At 37.3% G+C, this 19,026-nt stretch overlaps 1 pseudogene; it reads left to right on the top strand.

Annotated features, from left to right (window-relative positions):
* The first annotated feature begins 148 nt into the window (after positions 1-148).
* Positions 149-1,070, top strand: LOC139703664 (olfactory receptor 14C36-like; annotated as a pseudogene).
* The last annotated feature ends 17,956 nt before the right edge of the window (positions 1,071-19,026 follow it).

Below are 19,026 nucleotides of genomic sequence, written 5' to 3'. Positions count from 1 at the left end.
GACCTTCCCTCTGCAGGGAAAGCTAATGAGAAATACAAGAAAACACTCTGGACATATGTAAAATATTATATGTAAAATAATTGTATTAATTATTTTTTCCTTCCTCTCTCATCTATTTATCTTACCAGGCAACCAGAATTTCCAGCAAATGGCCAATGCCACCATGGTAACTGAATTTCTCCTCCTGGGCTCTCCTGAGGGCTGGGATCTGAGTTTCCTCTATTTCACAGTATTCCCAATGACCTACCTGGGTACCTTGTTAGGGAACCTTCTCATCATCATGGTCACCACTGCTGAACAGAATCTGCATATGCCCATGTACTTTTTCCTCAGGAACCTGTCCATATTGGACATGGGTTTCATTTCCATCACTGTCCCCAATGCCTTTGTCAACTCTCTCACTATCAACTGGGTCATTTCAGTGACTGCTTGTGCAACACAGATCTTCTTGGTCCTTTTTGTGCATAGGTAGAGATTTTGATTCTCTCCATCATGGCCTGGGACTGCTATGTGGCCATCTGCCAGCCCCTCCAGTGAACCCTCAGTTTTGTGTCCGAATGACCTTGGCTTCCCTGCTCAGTGGTGTGCTGTATTCAGGTGTGCACACTGGGAACACATTCTGGCTGTCCTTCTGCCAGTCAAATGTGGTCCATAAGTTCTTCTGTGACATCCGCTCTCTGCTGAGGTTCTCCTGCTCTGACACCACCAGCAACAAGTTTCTTATTCTTGTCTCTGCTGTGGTCATTTGTGGTGGTTGCTTTCTTTTTATTGCCATGTCATACATTCACATATTTTCTGCTGTGTTGAAATTTCCCACCAGAGCCCCAGGGAAAGTCTTCTCCACCTGCACCCATCACATTCTCGTGGTGTCCATTTTCCTCAGTTCTGGCTCAGGTGTGTTCCAGAGGTCCTCAGCAACCTCTGACACCCTCCAAGACATGGTTCTGTGTGCCTTTTACACCATAGTTCCTCCCTTCCTGAATCCTCTCCTCCACAGTCTCAGAAACAAACAGGTAAAGGAAGCTGTGAGGAGAGTAATGCAACGACAGTTGTTGTCAGGGAAATTATAAAGATGCCATTCAGCATCATCCTAATTTCATTGATCATGGTTCTTAATTGGATACAATCCTCTTCATATTCGAACTTTACAAGTTACTCTGTCTGTCTACCTTTCTATTGCATTATTAGAAGCTGAGTTATTTTGTAAAGTATATTTCTGTAACTTACCATATCATTTCAAGGTTTCCTTCATAGATTGTGTAATTTCATCAATGCATCGTTTAATGATTATATATAATTCAATATATTTGCTGAAATCATTTGTGGTTATATATTTTAAAGAATCATCCCATATGTCAATTACCTATATTAAATACTGTCACCAAGGAAAACCTATCAAATCTGGAGATTGCTTATTCTTATATAATTTGCTTTTATTCAGAATAGTGTAGAACCTACTTGTAAACACTGTGATACATAATTTGTCAATTTACTTATTTTAAAATATATAAAAAATCAAATCTTAAAGAAGTTATAGCCAAAATGTAAAGAATTTCACAGTAACATTTTCTCCATCTGAACCAGGCAAAAAAAAGAGACTCCTTTCTGTGAAGTAAAGAGTGGCAATGGTTAATGCACCCTGTGTCCCAACATTGACAACTTTCCACAGGGAACAGCAACCTGTGCTTCTTTGGCCATGACAGGGGCCAGTCTTTGATTATGTCTATGAATTGAGGTCAGCTTTCTGATGGTTTGTCTTCCACACATCTTACTCCTGTAGTGTTGTGCTAATGACTTATCCTAATAATCATGGAGAAATAAACGATAGTTGTCTGGCACATGTGTCTGGGCCATGCCAACTCTTACATTTCTTCACTTTTCTCAAATTTGTAATGTAAACCTCTATCTTTATTTGTGATAGTCATTTTGTTGTTTTTGTTGTTGGTAGTGTTTTATTTTTTTTTTTTTAAATTTAGTTTGTTATATATGACAGCAGAATGCATTACGATCTCTACTGCACATATAGAACACATTTTATATTTTTTATATAAATGACAGCAGAATGCATTATAATTCTTATTACACATATAGAGCACATTTTTTCATATCTCTGGTAATATATAATGTATGTTCATGCCTATTCATGTCTTCATACATGTACTTTATATAATGATGTCCATCACATCCCGCCATCCTTGCTAACACCCTGCTCCCTCCCTTCCCCTCCCATCCCTCTTTCCTATGTAAAGTTTTTCTTTTCCTCCCATGCTCCCCTCCCTACCCACTATGAGTCAGTCTCCTTATGTCAGAGGAAACACTCGGCATTTGTTTTTTTTGGAATTGACTAACTTCACTTACCATTATCTTCTCCAATGCCTTCCATTTATCTGCAAATGTCATGAATTTATTCTCGTTTACTGCTGAGTTATATTCCATTGTGTACATAAGCTCCATTTTTTATACATTCATCTACTGAAGGGCATCTAGGCTGGTTCCACAGTTTAGCTATTGTAAATTGTGCTGCTATAAACATTGATATGACTGTGCCCCTGTAGTAGGCTATTTTTAAGACCTGTGGGTATAGACTGAAAAGAGGGATAGCTGGGTTAAATGGCGGTTCCATTCCAAGTTTTCCAAGGAATCTCCACACTACTTTCCATATCTGCTGCACCAATTTGCAATCCCGCTATCAATGTATGAGTGTGCCTTTTCCTCCACATGCTCCCCAACACTTATTGTTGTTTGTATGCATAATAGCTGCCATTATTAAAGGAGAGAGCTGAAATCTTAGAGTAGTTTTGATTTGCATTTCTCTAATTCCTAGCAGTAATGAACATTTTTTCATAAATGTGTTCATTAATTGTATATCATTTTGTGACAAGTGTCTGCTCAGGTCCTTGGCCCTTTTATTAATTAGATCATTTGCTTTTTCGTGTTTAGCTTTTTGAGTTCTTTATATATCCTAGAGATTAGTGCTCTATCTGATGTAAGAGGGGTAAAAATTTGCTCCCAAGATGTAGGCTCTCTATTCACCTCAAAGATTGTTTCTTTTGCTGAGAAGAAACTCTTTAGTTTGAATCCATCCCATTTATTGTTTCTTGGTTTTAATTCTTGCACTATAGGAGTCTTCTTAAGGAATTTGGGGCCGAATCCCACATGATGAAGATTAGGGCCTACTTTTTCTTCTATAAGGCGCAGGGTCTGTGGTTTAATTCCTAGGTCCTTGATCCACATTGAGTTGAAGTTTTGAACTTTTTTAAAGTTTTTTTTGATGGTGAGAGATAGAGATTTAATTTCTTTTTGTTGTGTATAAATTTTCAGTTTTCCCAGCACCATATTTTGAAGAGGCTATCTTTTCTCTAATGCATGTTTTTGGCACCTTTGTCTAATATAGTTGTAATTTTGTGGGTTAGTCTCTGTGTCCTCTATTCTGTACCATTGGTCTACCAATCTGTTTTGGTGCCAATACTATGCTGTTTTTTTTACTATTGCTCTGTAGTATAGTTTTAGGCTGTATTTTGTCAAAGGTCTGATATAGCAATGCCACCTGCTTCATTCTTCCTGCTAAGCATTGCTCTAGCTATTCTGGGTCTCTTATTTGTACAAATGAATTTCATGATTGCTTTTTCTATTCTAATGAGGAATACCATTGGGATTTTGATTGGAATTGCATTAAATCTGTATAGTGCTTTTGGTAGTATGGTAATTTTGATAATATTAATTCTGCCTATCTAAGAGCAAGGTAGATTTTTCCATCTAATAAGGTCTTCTTTGATTTTTTTCTTTAGCGTTCTATAGTTTTCATTGTATAGATCTTTCACCTTGTTCTTTAAATTGATTGCCAAGTATTTTTGTTTTTTGAGGCTATTGTAAATGGGGTAGTTTTCCTTACTTCCCTCTCAGAGTATTTGTCACTGATATACAGAAATGCCTTTAATTTATGAGTGTTGATTTTATATCCTGCTACTTTGCTGAATTCATTTACTAGTTCTAGAAGTTTTCTGGTGGAGCTTTTTGGATCTTCTAGGTATAAAATCATATTTTCAGCAATTAGTGCCCATTTGAGTTTTTGTTTTCCCATGTAACTCTTTAATTGTTTTCATCTGTCTAATTGCTCTGGCCAATGTTTCAAGAACTATATTAAATAGAAGTGGTGAAAGAGGGCATCCCTGTCTTGTTTCAGTTTTTAGAGGCAATGCCTTCAATTTTCTCCATTTAGAATGATGTTGGCCTGGGGCTTAGCATAGATAGCCTTTATGATGTTGGGATATGTTCCTGTTATCCCTAGTTTCCCTGGTATTTTGAACATGAAGGGGTGCTGTATTTTGTCAAATGCTTTTTCTACATCTAATGACATGATCATATGATTCTTATCTTTAAGTCTATTGATGTGATGAATTACATTTATTGATTTTCACATGTTGTACCAACATTGTATCCCTGGGATGAATTCCCACTTGATCTTGGTGTACAATATTTTTGACACGTTTTTGTATTTTATTTGCCAGAATTTTATTGAAAATGTTTGCATCTATGCTCATTAGAGATATTGGTCTACAGTTTTCTTTCTATGATGTATCTTTGCCTGGTTTTGTAATCAGGATGATATTGGCATAATAGAATCAGTATGGGAGTGCTCTCTCTTTCTTCTATTTAGTGAAATAAATTGAAGAGTATTGGTGTTACTTCTTCCTTAAAGGTCTTGTAGAATTTTGCTATGTATCCATGCAGTCCTAGGCTTTTCTTGGTTGGAAGTAGAATTCTGATGGTGTCTTCCATTTCGTCACTTGATATTGGTCTGTTCAAATTGTGTATATCATCCTGGTTCATTCTAGGCAGATTGTATGACTTAAGGAATTTGCCAATGCCTTCAATATCTTCTACTTTATTGGAGTACATGTTTTCAAAATAATTTCTAATTATCCTTTGTATTTCTGTAGTATCAGTTGTGATATTACCTTTTTCATCACATATGCTGGTAATTTGAGTTTTCTCTCTCCTTCTCCTCATTAGCATAACTAAGGGTCTGTCAATTTTATTTATTTTTTCAAAGCACCAACTTTTTGTTTTGTCAGTTTTTTTAGTTGTTTCTTTTGCTTTGATTTCATTGATTTCAGCTCTAATTTTGGTTATTTCTTCTCTTCTACTGCTTTTGGTGTTGATTTGTTCTTCTTTTTCTAGGGCTTTGAGATGTAGTGTGAGGTCATTCATTTGTTGACTTTTTCTTCTTTTAAGGAATGAACTCCTTGCAATGAACTTTCCTCTTAGTGCTGCCTTCATAGTTTCCCAGAGATTTGAATATGTTGTGTCTATGTTCTCATCTACCTCTAGAAATTTTTAAATTTCCTCCTTTATGTCTTCTGCAACCCATTGTTCATTCAGTAGCATATTGTTCAGTCCAGGTGTTGGAAGAATTTTTATTTTGTCATTGATTTCCAATTTCATTCCATTATGATCTGATAAAATGCAGGGTAGTATCTCTACACTTTTGTATTTGCTAAGAGTTGCTTTGTGGCATATTATTTGGTCTATTTTAGAGAAGCATCCATGTGCTGCTGAGAAGAAGGTTTATCCACTTGATGCAGGTTGAAATATTCTATATATATCACTTAAGTCAAAGTTATTAATTGTATTATTGAGATCTATAGTTTTTTATTCATTTTTTGTTTGGAAGATCTATCCAGGTATGAGAGAGGTGTGTTACAGTTGCCCAAGATTATCATGTTTCAGTCAATTTGACTCTTGAATTCGAGAAAAATTTGTTTGAGGAACATAGCTGCTCCATTGTTTGGGGAATATATATTTATGATTGTTATGGCTTGTTGGTATGGTTCACTTGAGCAGTAAGTAATTTCCATCTTTTTCCCTTTTGATTAACTTTGAAGCTTGAAGTCTACTTTATTTGATATGAGGATAGAAACCCCTGCTTGCTTCCGCAGTCCATTTGAGTGGTATGATTTTTCCCAACCTTTCATCTTCAGTCTGTGGATGTCTTTTTCTATCAGATGAGTCTCATAGAGGCAGCATATTGCTGGGTTTTTTTTTTTTTTTAATCCAGTTTTCTAGACTATGTCTTTTGATTGGTGAGTTTAAGCCATTGACATTCAGGGTTATTATTGAGACATGTTTTGTATTCCCAGCCATCTTTATCTGTTTTTTTTTTTTTTTTTTTTTTTTTAATTTAACTTGACTTGATTTTCTTCTTCGATTAGTTTTTCCTTTAGGGTAGTATCTCCCTCTGCTGATTTCATTGTTTTTTTGTTTGTTTGTTTGTTTCCTCTTCATGGAAAATGTTTTGAAGGATATCTTGTAGGCCAGTTTTCTAACTATAAATTCTTTTAATTTTTGTTTATCATGGAAAGTTTTTATTTCTTCATCAAATATAAAGCTTAATATTGCTGGATACAAGATTCTTCGTTGACATCCATTTTCTTTAAGAGCTTGATATATGTTGTTCCAGGATTTTCTAGCGTTTAGGGTTTCTGTTTAAAAATCTGCAGTTATCCTAAATGGTTTCCCCCTATATGTAATCTGATTCTCATGGCTTTTAAAATTCTCTCCTTAATCTGTGTGTTGGGCATTTTTATTATAATGTGACTTGGTGTGGATCTTTTGTGATTTTGTACATTTGGCATTCTGTAGGCTTCTTGAATTTTGATTTCCAATTCATTCTTCATGTTTGGAAAGCTTTCTAACATTATTTCATTAAATAGATCATTTATTCCTTTGGTTTGGAACTCTATGCATCTTCAATCCCAATTACTATTAAATTTGGTCTTTTTATGCTATCTCATGTTTCTTGAATGTTCTGCTGTGGTTTCTTATCTTTATCACTGTGTGTCCTTTTCAAGATTATATATTTTGTCCTACTTCATAGGCTGAGTAGGATCCCTTGAACTTCACCCACAGTGTGCAAGAGCAGCACCCTACCTGTGTCTGGCCATGCAACATCTATCCTGGGAGACACACACATTTCCAGAGAAGTCCAGGCAGCCTTATCAGGAAGGTCATTTTACTAAGGGTGAGTGTGTTTAACCTGTCAAGGTGCTGAGGAGGACCCAGGATAGCAGAGTCCTGAGGCGATGATGATGGAGGTGACCTGGGATTGAAGTGGTCTGAGCTGTTACAGAAGTGTTGAACTATAAGTGAAATCTTCCTTTCATTGTATTCAGTCAGTATTTTTGTATGATTATGAAATTGTGAAGAAACAATATAGACCTGGGTTGTGGCTCAGTGGCAGAGTGCTTGCCTCGCACATGTGAGGAATTGGGTTTAATCCTCAGCAACACATAAAAAAAATAAACAAAATAAAGATATTGAAATAAATAAACAAATTGAACAAATACATTGAATAAACAAATAAATAAATTGAATAAACAAAATAAAGCTATTTAAAATAAAAAGGAAGAAAGAAATATAATATAAGGTGTCAAGACTAAGGCAAATTAATTTTTAGACAAAGGAATCTTTAACTTCATGGTGCTGAACATGAAATAAAAACACAACAGGGTAAATGTAGAAGTTTAGGAAAATGTCAGCAGGAGTCTTTGAAGACCTTACTCTGATCTGTTGGAGAAGAAAAGAGAGCCCCAGTGCGAACAGGAACAGGTGCCTGTCTGATGGTGTGTGACCATGAGACAGCACCACTCATGTCCTGGGGAGCAGCAGGGAGAGTAGAGGACTGCAGAAAAGCCAGGTGCAGTCAGGTCACTTCAGTTTACTGTAACACCAGACCTGTGAGCTTCGAATGGGAAAATGTGGTGGAGAACTTTCCTCATGAGAACTTTATTTTTGTTCATGAGAATAAATACTCCAAAATTATGAATCATTTCCTACCTAAAAAAAATTATAAAACAAACATGATTAGAATTATTACATGTGGAAAAAATGAGAAAATAACTTGCACAATTATATTAATGAAATAAAATGGAGGTGACGAAAATTGAGAACAAAAAGAATGCATGGTGACACCCATGTTCATGGGGAAGAGGAGGGGTCAATCATGGAGTGCTCTGCATGGAGTCTCAGGAGGTCATGGAGGCCTGATGGGGAGCTGAAGACAATTTCTGCAGATCAGGCCCAGACCCTGGGCTGCAGACCTCCACACCTGAACTGGGAGGTGCACTCTGCTCAGAAATGAGTAAACACATCAGAAAACCAAGAGTACCTTCCTCTGCAGGGAAAGCTACTGAAAAGTACAAGAAAACATGTTGGACATGAATGTGTAAACTAACTGTTTTATTTTTCAAATATGTTTCAGTTGTCTATGAACATTTATGTATTATTTATTATTTTATTTATATGCAGTGCTAAGATTCGATCCCAGTGGCTCACACGTTCTATTCAAGTGCTCTACCACTGAACTACAGACCCAGGCCCAAGTACTGGTGTTAATCATAATTTTGCTTCCTCTTTCTTCTCTCTTTATCTTCACAGACAACCAGAATTTCCACTAAATATCGAATGCCACCATGGTTACTGAATTTCTCCCACAGGGCTCTCCTGATAGCTGTAATCTGAGTTTTCTTTATTTCACATTATTCCCACAGACCTACCTGGGTACCTTGTTAGGGAAAAAATTTCGATCACTGTCCCCAGTGCCTGTGTCAACTCTCTCACTGGCAACAGGGCCATTTCAGTGCCTGGCTGAGCAACACAATCTTCTTGGTCATTTTCTGTGCTTGTGTTGAACTTCTGTTTCTCACCATCATGGCCTGGGTCTGCTAGGTGGCCATCTGCCAGCCCCTCCAGTACCCCCTTATTATGAACCCTCAGATTTGTGTCCTCATGGACCCTGGCTTCCCTGCTCAGTTGTCTGCTGTATGCAGGTGTGTACACTGGGAACATATTACGGCTGTCCTTCTGCCATCAAATGTGGTCCCTCAGTTCTTCTGTGATGTCCCCTCTCTGCTGTGGCTCTCCTGCTCTGACACCACCAGCAACATGGTCCTTCTTTTTGTCTCTGCTATGGCAGTTGGTGGTGGTTGCTTTACTTTTATTGCCATGTCATATATTCTCATATTTTCTACGGTACGGAAATTTCCCCCCAGAGAGTCAGGGAGGCCCGCTCCACCTGCACCCCTCACATCTTCATGTTTTCAGTTTTCCTCAGTCCCTTCATATTTGTCTAAAGATAGCCTTCAGTGACCTCTGAAACAGTCCAGGACACAGTTCTCTGCCTTTGACACCAGTGTTTCTCTCTTCTTAAAGCATCTTACATAAAGTCTCAGGTACAAACAGGTAAAGGAAACTGTGAGAGAGTGATGCAAAGACAGTTGTTCTCAAGGAAATGATAAAGATGCTTTTTCAGCATTATCCTCATTTCATTGAGTGGCGTTAAATGAGATCAAATGCTCTTCTACCTTGCCTACCCTATTATCACCTCACTAAAATCTCAGTTATTTTATAGCATATTTTTTTAAATTTACCTTATTATTGCCACAGATCCTTCATAAAAGTTTAATTTTATCAATCCTTTTTAGTATATGAAATTGATCCAATATATTTTCTGAAAAAATTTCTGGTGATATATATTAAAGTTTCATCAATTTCTGTCTCAGAGGAAATATTTACAAATAAAACATGAAGATAATGTACAGTCACATAATCTGCTGCCAAACTGTGATACAAAATTGTGTCAATTTAATTACTTTGAAAATATATATAAATCAAATCCTTAAAACTTTGTAATAAAAAATGTAGAGAGAACCACAATGATACTTTTTTCCATTTAACTTATATAAAAAAAGGAAGATACTCCTTTTCCATTAAGAAAAGACAGAGCAAATGTTACATCCATTATGAACCAATAGTAAAATCCATCCACTGGGGAAGAGCACCTTGGGCTCCCCTGGCTGTTATGGCTGCCAATCTTTTATTATGTCTACGATGGTCTAGTATGGGGGACACAAGCTCGGGGCTGAGTTGCAGGTAATTTTTCTAAGGGTTTTCCTCCAACACATCTTACTTCTATAATAACTATGGTAATGAGTAATACCTGATCATTATGAAAAAGTGGCCAGGAATTGTCTAGCCTCACTGTCTGACCCATGTAAACTTGAAAATTTCTCTTTTTTTTGGAATTTGTAAAGTAAACCTCTAGATGCATTTCTGGCCATCATTTTGGTTGTTGTTGCTGTTGTTGTGCTCGGCAGGACTGAACTTAGGCTGCATCCTAGACTTTTTTCTGTTTTTATTGTGGGACAAACTATACATGCCGTGACCAGACAAACTCCATTTTACCCTGAGACTCCATTGCATATGAAAAATGCTTCTCACATGAGAAAACTTGCTTATGTGACCCACCTCCTGCCAAGCACAGCGTGTGTGACAACAAATAAGACTAAAAAAGTTTCAATTATTCTTTCACAGCATATTATTAGGAAATACATATGTAAGTTGTTCTCATTTTAGTTCCTATTTTTCTTGGGCTGTGTACTGTACCCTAAACTGGGTAATTCTGACTCACTCCCCATGTTACTATGGTTTTGACTTACTGGTAGCTTGTACTTTGGGGCTATAAAAATGTACCCTACCTTCTGCAAAAGGTTGAAGGATGCAGAGCTGCCTTTCTATCTGCCATTCCTACCCTCCATTTAATAAACTTAGTGTCCTACTTCAAGACTCACACAGTGATTTCTTTCTAATGTGCCAAAATGTATCACAGAAAATAGGGTGTTGCTAAGTTGCTTAGGGACTCCAGGAGTTTCAGAGGCTTGCTTCAAACCTGTGATCATTGTTCATCAGCCTCCTCATGTGTGGGATTTCAGGTGTGCACCCCTGTGCCCAGTTTGTGGCAGCTCATAATCTCACATGAGTTATTTCACTCCAAACATTTTAGTGTGCTCATTGGCATGTGCTTTGTTAATCGTTAATTATGACTGATATAGGCTCAATATCAAGGTACCTAGGAGTACTAATATAACAAAATGAGAATAAAATATTTATACCAAAAAACAATCAGTATATTCAATTCCAAATTCTAAACAATCAATTTTATTCACCAAAACACTAATAGGAAAATGTGGATTAAAAATAAAAATGAATTTATTACCTATGACAATATAAAAGCCTATATGTATGTTATTGATTAATAAAGGCATTTCTTAAATTTTCAGACAAGGGACTACTTGCAGCAGGCGCCAACGAGCACCTCAGTGCTGCCTGATGCGGGAAGGCTTGACATCCTCTGATATGATCCACCAGAGTTGAGGCTCCACCAACACACTATGTCTATGTCTTCTGGTTCTCACTGCTCCAATGTCTCCTGCTAGAGGAAAAGACCTTCAGAGAACCCCAGATAAATTCTGCAAACTCCACCTTTACATGCATTTCCTCTTCAACTATGGCTTCCTGAATCTAAATTTATGTGTTTCTCATGAGTTGAGGTGGCCACATAAATGAAGTTTAAATTTAACAGATAAAGTTGAAAAGAAATTGAATTGCAACCACCAGTCCTATTGAGACACGTCCTCTGGGGTACATTTTTGGATATTTATCTTATATTTTATTTGAAAAACCTTGAGTCAAAGGAGATGAAGAAAGAAATTTTGATAAAAGGACTTTATTATAGCTCACATTGTGTGTGAAATAATGCAAAGTCCCATCAATTGGTGTGGTATGGAATATATGCAGAAGTTGGTAAAAAAAATTTACTTTGAGTATTAGTCGTGAGCCAAGGAGCATATTTTTATAGTAATATCATTATGTCACAGATATATTTTGGATAGCCAACTTTTCTGAAATATTAGGTCTATTTATTTAGCCAGTTTTCATAAAATATTAGGTTTACTCTAATAAGGACACAATATTTAAGAGTACTTGTTAGAGCCTTTTGTGTGACTATGTGCTGCCACCTCCATGGCCATTAATTCAGATACCAGACAGGGATGACCAGAGATTTTTTAAAAACACCCAAAAACCTTTAGAGAGAATGCCAGGATCAGGTGGGACACTCATTTCTGGTTGAGATTAGTGACCCCGAGCTGGCTCAGCACATTTATTTTATAGGTTTTATCATCCAAAGGTTATTTGTGAGAAAGTTTCAACAAAGCAGGCAGGTGTGAGGCTCCCAGCACCGATGAGACATTGTGGTTGTTGTTATCTATGCTCAGAATCCCCTATCCCTGGGAGATATTATCTCAGTTTCAAGGTTCAGACTAATAACTCTGAGCCTTTGCCCTGATTTTTCATAGGCAGAGTGTCACCCTAGCAACAGGGGGATCTTCAACTGTGTATTTGCTCAGGGAGTTCCCAGTGCAAGCAGCACACCACCACCATGAGACAATCACAAACCTGATGCACATCACCATCTCCCATGGTTATGAGTGTCAGTGTCTGTGGGATGAAAGTTGCAGAAGACCGAGCCTGAGCCCAGTATAGAGTTAGAAGTATAATGAAAGTTTAGCAATCAACAAGGCAATGTAGTAACTTATTCTATAGAGACTTTTAAGATAATATTCACAACTGAGAGTTATGCCAGAACCATCTGACTTTTTCCACCTTCATAAATCCTTTAGAATACTTATATCAATGACTTTAGAATATTATATCAACTGCAAGGAATCACTGTTTGTATCAGTAGAGTTAAAAGCTAGATTTGATCAGAATTCTAAAGACATCATTTTAAAAGTTGGATCCAAAAACTGAGTGGTTGTAAACTGACTGCAGGCCCTAAAGAGATGTGAAGTATTTCATACCTCTTCAATAGGAAAGGAGCTGAGAGCATCTAATAAATTTGTAGGACCATACCTATTGCACACTCAAGAATGTAGAAAGGAATATTCCCTTGAGAAGTGTCTTGTGGCCACCCTGTTTGCACAGAGGGCACAAAAAGTTGTTTTACCAGGCTAAGCAAGGAAGACATTCAGAAACCACCATTGTAATAATTTTGGGCACCCAACTATGGTGTGAGGAGGCATTAGACTTTAGCATCATTTACATTGTGCCAGTTCTGCAGGAATGCAGGGTGCTCAAATTAATGCCTTCCACCATCAATTCAAAGAAAGGCTTGGTAACCCAAGTAAACTGTAGCATAGTCTGAGGCCCTGCAAGCTCCCCCTGACAGGGTGAATAGGTGAAGCTGTAAATGTGAAGCCAAAGATGGCATGGAATCCCAAGAAATTAATAGTTACCAATAGCATAAACTCTCTGCCAAGAAAAGGCAAAGAGAGACCCTGTGCTCTGCAACTGGAAAGACCAAAGGGCAGGAATTACCAGACATTTTGGAAATATTGTCTTAAGTCAAGAGTCCTAGCTACTACATGAGGAATTACAGATGGAGTTGTTTTCTCAGCTGGTTTTGTATTTCCTCTACCCCACCCATTCTTTCCACAACCCTACTAAGTCCTTTTGGAAAAAGAAGGTTTATGTTCTACAGTGGATATTGATGCATGTAACTTGCTTTTGATTTTTATGGGGGCTCACAACCAAGATTTCACCTTCAGATTTAGGTGATATTTTTGGCTCAAACTTTAGGATAAAGCTGGAGTTGTTTAGACAAACAGACATTTGGAGATGGGCTAAATTCATTTTGCAATGTGAAATGGACATGACTTTTGAAGGTCTTGGGTTGAAACATTATGGATGGGATGTGAGGTGTCTCAAAAAGTTCCTGGATTGAGGCAGGAATTTTCAAAGGTAGAATGATAAGATTATGAGAGCAGCAACCTAATCAATCCACCTTAATTTGAATGTATTGACTGGGTAGTAGATTTAGGCATTTGGGACATTGCTGGAAAAAGTGGCCCACTGGGATTAATCCCTGATAGCTTTCCTCTATCCCTGATAGCTTTCATCTAACCCTACTCTAACCCTCATTATCCTTTCCTGTCTTTGCTTTCCTGGAGCCATTTTCTGAGCATCTTCTCTCTGCTGTGTTGGTCCTCAATGTGCCCCCACCATGGGCACAAAGTCATGAAATTGGCCAAAAATAGACTAAAACTCTGAACCCCTGAGACAAAATATGCTTTCCCAAATCTGGGTTGGTTTTGTTTATTGTGGGTGTTTTTTTTTTGTTGTTGTTGTTTGTTTGTTTGTTTTTTAACCAGGTATTTTGGTCACAGCCAGGCAAATCTGACACAGTTCTTCATCATAATCACATAGAGTGCAGAGTGTATACCAGAGATGACCAAATGGCCAAACTTATGATACACAATAAATCAATCACATTATATTACCAGACTGAGGAGAAATAAGTTCACAGATGGACATGCTGATTTAAAGATCTGTGGAATGTACACGTTACAGAATGTCCCTCATCCTAAGGAATGTACAAACTATGCCTGTACAGGGTGGACTGATTTTGAAAAAGTTAGGGAAAGTCAAGCCAGAACATAATTGAATGATTTTATTTATATGAAATTTCACAAATATATAATTTCAGAGGTACAGAATATAACTAGAGTTTTCTAGTGTCTGTAAGACCATGTGTAACAGATTAGATGGTTCATCTGAAGCAATAAATGTATCTGGGAACAAGTTGTAGTTGGATGTTCTACAACTTGGTAATGTAGTAAATATCACTACATTTATAACCATGAACTGTCATAAAGGTGAACTTTATGTCATGTGAATTTCATGTCAATGATAAGAAATTTTTCTGCTGAACTACAGTGTGAACTGTTTCCCACTTACAAGTTGGTGAGTGACTGAGAGTTGCTCACCAGCCTTGATGTTACCTGATCCATACCAACACCCTTAATTCATAATGAGGAAAGGGGGACAGAGATGAAAACACACAGGGAGAACCATTAATCTTTTCAGTGTTACTCACTTCTCAGTAATGACTTACAGCCATGTGCAGCAGAGCAGTTCCGCTGTCCATGCTGGCACATGGCCAGGTCCTCTCTCCTGGGCTCTGGAGGAGCTGCTGCCTGGGGGTGTGCGCAGGTCTCCTGCTGTCTCTGCAGGTTGATCTCTGTGCTCCTGGGGGCCCCACTCCAACTGGCCAGCCCCCAGGTTCACATAAAGCAGAAGTGACTGAGCTCCCCACATCCTACATAGCACTGTGCTGACTGGACAGATTCACCCTGGCTGCAGACACCATTGATGGGAGAAGCAAGGGGAGACACGGTTCTGTTCCATGTTGACAACAAGTGACACTCAGGAGTGAGTAAGAAGCAGTTAGAGTTTAATTGCATCTGAGCTTCACTTTTATTCTGTTCAGCAAATTACAGTGTCATCCAAAGAGTCAGCTAGTCCAGGAAAAGGTTTAATTCTGAGAAGAACACAGCAAGCATGGAGAGACCTTAAAAGTGCACTATGGTTTTGGGGGTGATTGCCACTGCTGCAATAGGAACACAGGGACCTTTGGGAGGTCTGCACAATGTATGCAAGTATAGTGTGGGAAAATTCTTAATGCTGATTCTGGATAGTTTAAAATTCTCCTCTTCAGATTACTATTCCTTATAGCATACTTGTAAAATTCCAGAGAAAAATAAACACATTCACATTAAGACAACAAACACAAAATGCAAAATATGGTATAGGATAGGTAGGTAGATAGGAATGTTTTTATACAACTGATAAACATGCACATATGTAAATAACTGTGGGAAATAAGATATTTAATGTAGAACACAATTTTCATTGGCATAGTTTGAACATTAATCTCACCCCTTTCTTTCGATCACAAATACATTTTTTCACTTATTCATTTTGTTACTTTTTGTTTTGGGGTTTCAGGGATTGAACCCAGGGGTGCTTAACCACTGAGCCACATCCCAGCTCTTTTGATTGTTTATTCTGAGACACAGTCTTGACAAGTTGGGAGGCTAGCTTTGAGTTTACCGTCCTCCTCTCTCAGCCTCCTGAGCTGCTGGATTACAAGCATGTGTCACTGTGCCCAAATTTTCAATTGTATTCTTAACATTTTTTACTGAGTATATATTAATTATGACTATAAGGGTGTGTGTGTCTAGTGGTGTCAATATAAATTTCAAGTTGTGCAACATTTGGAAGCATATTTCAATTTTCAGATTATATGTACCTCAGCATTCCTCAATGGCTTATCAAAGATACTAATCAATTTCCTAATAAGGAAAATGTAATTTAGAAATAATTAATTCTTGAATCTTTCAAAGCAAAAATTTTTTAGCAGCTTTGAAATGATCTATTTATCATATATTTAATTATTTGAAACACTATCAAGAGCAATACAAAAAAGAAAAACTCCTGGTTTTTCACTTCCAGAGAAAGCACCTGGGCAGTCCCTCTTCATGTTCCTGGAGTTAAAACATGCTAGATTCTCCTTACACACATTGTCCTGACTCTCACTTTTACCAACCCTTTCTGTTATTTATACCTTCATCTTATTGTCTTTAAGAGGGAATCATCTATGGGTATTTTTTGCCCCTTAAATGAGGATGTCATACTGAACCATATTAAAATTTTAAATTCAACCTATGCAATCTAAGCCATATATTTTTTTTTAAATCCAGCTTCAAAAATCACCATATATTTAAAATCTACTGAAATTTTCTCAGGCCCTTTGTAAAAAATAGGTGGTGCTTTGTACATTTATCTTATTGTATTTATACATGACTTTGCATCAGTTCTCCATAATTGAAAAAAGAAAGTTGAATTGAGATGAATTTATCAAACTATACCTAAATCTCACAAGGAAAAGAGGACATGAAGTAAGTTCCTATAATTCAAACTAGTTGTGGAGAATTTTCTAAGTTCTATTGGAGAAAGAAAAGCAGTAAGTGCTTTAGTGTTAAAAACCATAATAAAGAAAGAGCACTGGGGACATATGACAGTTGATGGAGTGCTGGCCTCGCATGCACCAGACTCTGAGTTCAACACTCAGCACCACACACACAGAAAATTAAAAGTTTTTTTTTTTTAAAGAAAATGTCTCTATAGTTCTATGCAACTTCTAGATTTAAACCCAAGTTTATGTTCCATCTGTATGTGACAAGATGTTCTGCGATGATCAACAAAAACTCCTGAAGATCCCAGAATCTAGGATAGAAGGTGAAAAACCTGGAAGATTTCCATAAAGAAAACTGAATAGTCTCATCATATGTCACTTTCAAAATTTTTCATGTTTATTTGACTTTTTACATATGTACCATTTTATTTTTCCTTCACAATACTCAAATTATGTTTTAAAGATGATAATTTACCTCTTTTACTAAAACCAGTATCCGGAGCAGATTTTGCCATGTTATGAATCATTAGTAAATATTTGTGGAAAGATTACCTAATTTGAAAAGATCTTATGTTATGCCCACAGGCAAGTGTGAGTTATTTCAAAAGAAGGAGCACTGTATTTCTTACAGATGGGAAGAAAGGGCTTCACCAATTTAGAAGTTACTCATTTGTAAATAAGTCAAATAAAAACTTAGTTCATGTTAACAGTTAGTTGGTTATGCTATATTGCATTTTTTATTAACTACTATGCATGATGTCATGCACTTGCTACTATGAGAATAAAAACTTGAAGGAATACATGGTCAAAAATCAAGGAATTTACAAGAGCATTTCCAGGGATAAATACAATACTTATTTACTGAAAGGTAGAATAACATGTTGATTTCTAACACTACAGAGAAATAGAAGAATAATTAGAAGCTACAAGAGGGTTTCTGAGGAAAAGTTGCATTTGAGCCTCCTTTAAAGCTCAGTACATAGTAATGGGAAAAATGGAATCATTATGTCACAGTAGAAAAGGGCCTCTGTCAGCAAGTTCTAGGGCACGTTGTGAACAAGGGGGTTACTGAGGTGTGAGATTCAGGCTTGTGTCACGGAGAAATGGGGAATAAGGCAAGCAAGAGATTGAAGTTAGACTGTGTAGGGGTCCTTGAAATTAACTGTGAAATTAACACCAACCTACCTGTGTCATGACACAAACCCCAGTCCATGGGGGACACAAAAAATTTAAGTAATGTCCAGACAAACTCATGAGGAAACTCACTTTTCTAAGGATGAGTGTGGTTAACCTGGCAAGATGCTGAGGTGGACCTAGGTTTTCAGAGGGCTGAAGAAATGACAGTTTTGCTGATTTGGGATTGAAGAGTCTGAACTGCTTCATAAGTGCTATAAATATGAGCAAAATCTTCCTTTTAGGGTATACAGCCAGGATCACTTTATATAATCATGAAATTTGGAGGAAAGGATTAAAATGGAAGGTGTCTACAAGAAAATGACAAATTATTATGTAGACCAAGGAATCTTCAACTTCATAGTGCTGAACACAGAGTAAAAACACATTAAGGTAAAAAATAAAAGTTTAGGAGAATGTCAGCTGGGCTGGAATCTGGAGCTTTAAACACCTAACACTGATGTGTTGGAGAGAAAAAGAGAGCCCCAGTGGGAACAGGACCAGATCCGTATCCGAGATTGTGTGGCCTGCATACAGTACCCCCCATCTTGGGGAGCAGCAGGGAGAGTGGGGGACTGCAGAAGAGTCCAAGTGCACTCACACCACCTCAGTTTACCACAGCACTGGTCCTGCAGCCCTGGAATGGGAAACTATGAATACTTGAGATTCTTTCCTCATGAGTAAAATTTTTTTCATGTTCATGGAGATAAATACTTCTACATTATGAAGAGTTTCCCATGTAAAAATATTAGAAAATTAATTACAATTGGAATTATTAATCATACTTTGAATTATTTAGTGTGGAAAAATGGCAAAATAATGTTGAAATTGTTTTCATGGAAGAGAATGTAGATAACTATATTACTGATCATTAAAAAAAAATTAAAAAAAACATTGTCACATGCTCTGCATGGAGTATCAGGAGGTCAGGGGAGGCCTGATGAGGAGGAGCGGAACACAAGCCCTACAGGTCACACCCAGACCCTGGGCTGCAGACCTCCACACCTGAACTGGGAGGTGCACTCTGCTCAGAAATGAGTAAACATATCAGAAAACCAAGAGTGACCTTCCTCTGCAGGGAATCTAACTGCAAAATACAAGAAAAATGGTGCATATGAATATATAAAGTAATTGCATTAAATCTGTTTTCTTTCCACTTTTATCTATTTATCATCCCAGTCAACCTGAATTTCCAGTAA

The sequence above is a fragment of the Marmota flaviventris genome, assembly GCF_047511675.1.
Source record: "Marmota flaviventris isolate mMarFla1 chromosome 5 unlocalized genomic scaffold, mMarFla1.hap1 SUPER_5_unloc_2, whole genome shotgun sequence".
In the NCBI taxonomy this organism is placed as follows: Eukaryota; Metazoa; Chordata; class Mammalia; order Rodentia; family Sciuridae; genus Marmota; species Marmota flaviventris.
This window is presented reverse-complemented; position numbering and strand designations above follow the sequence as displayed.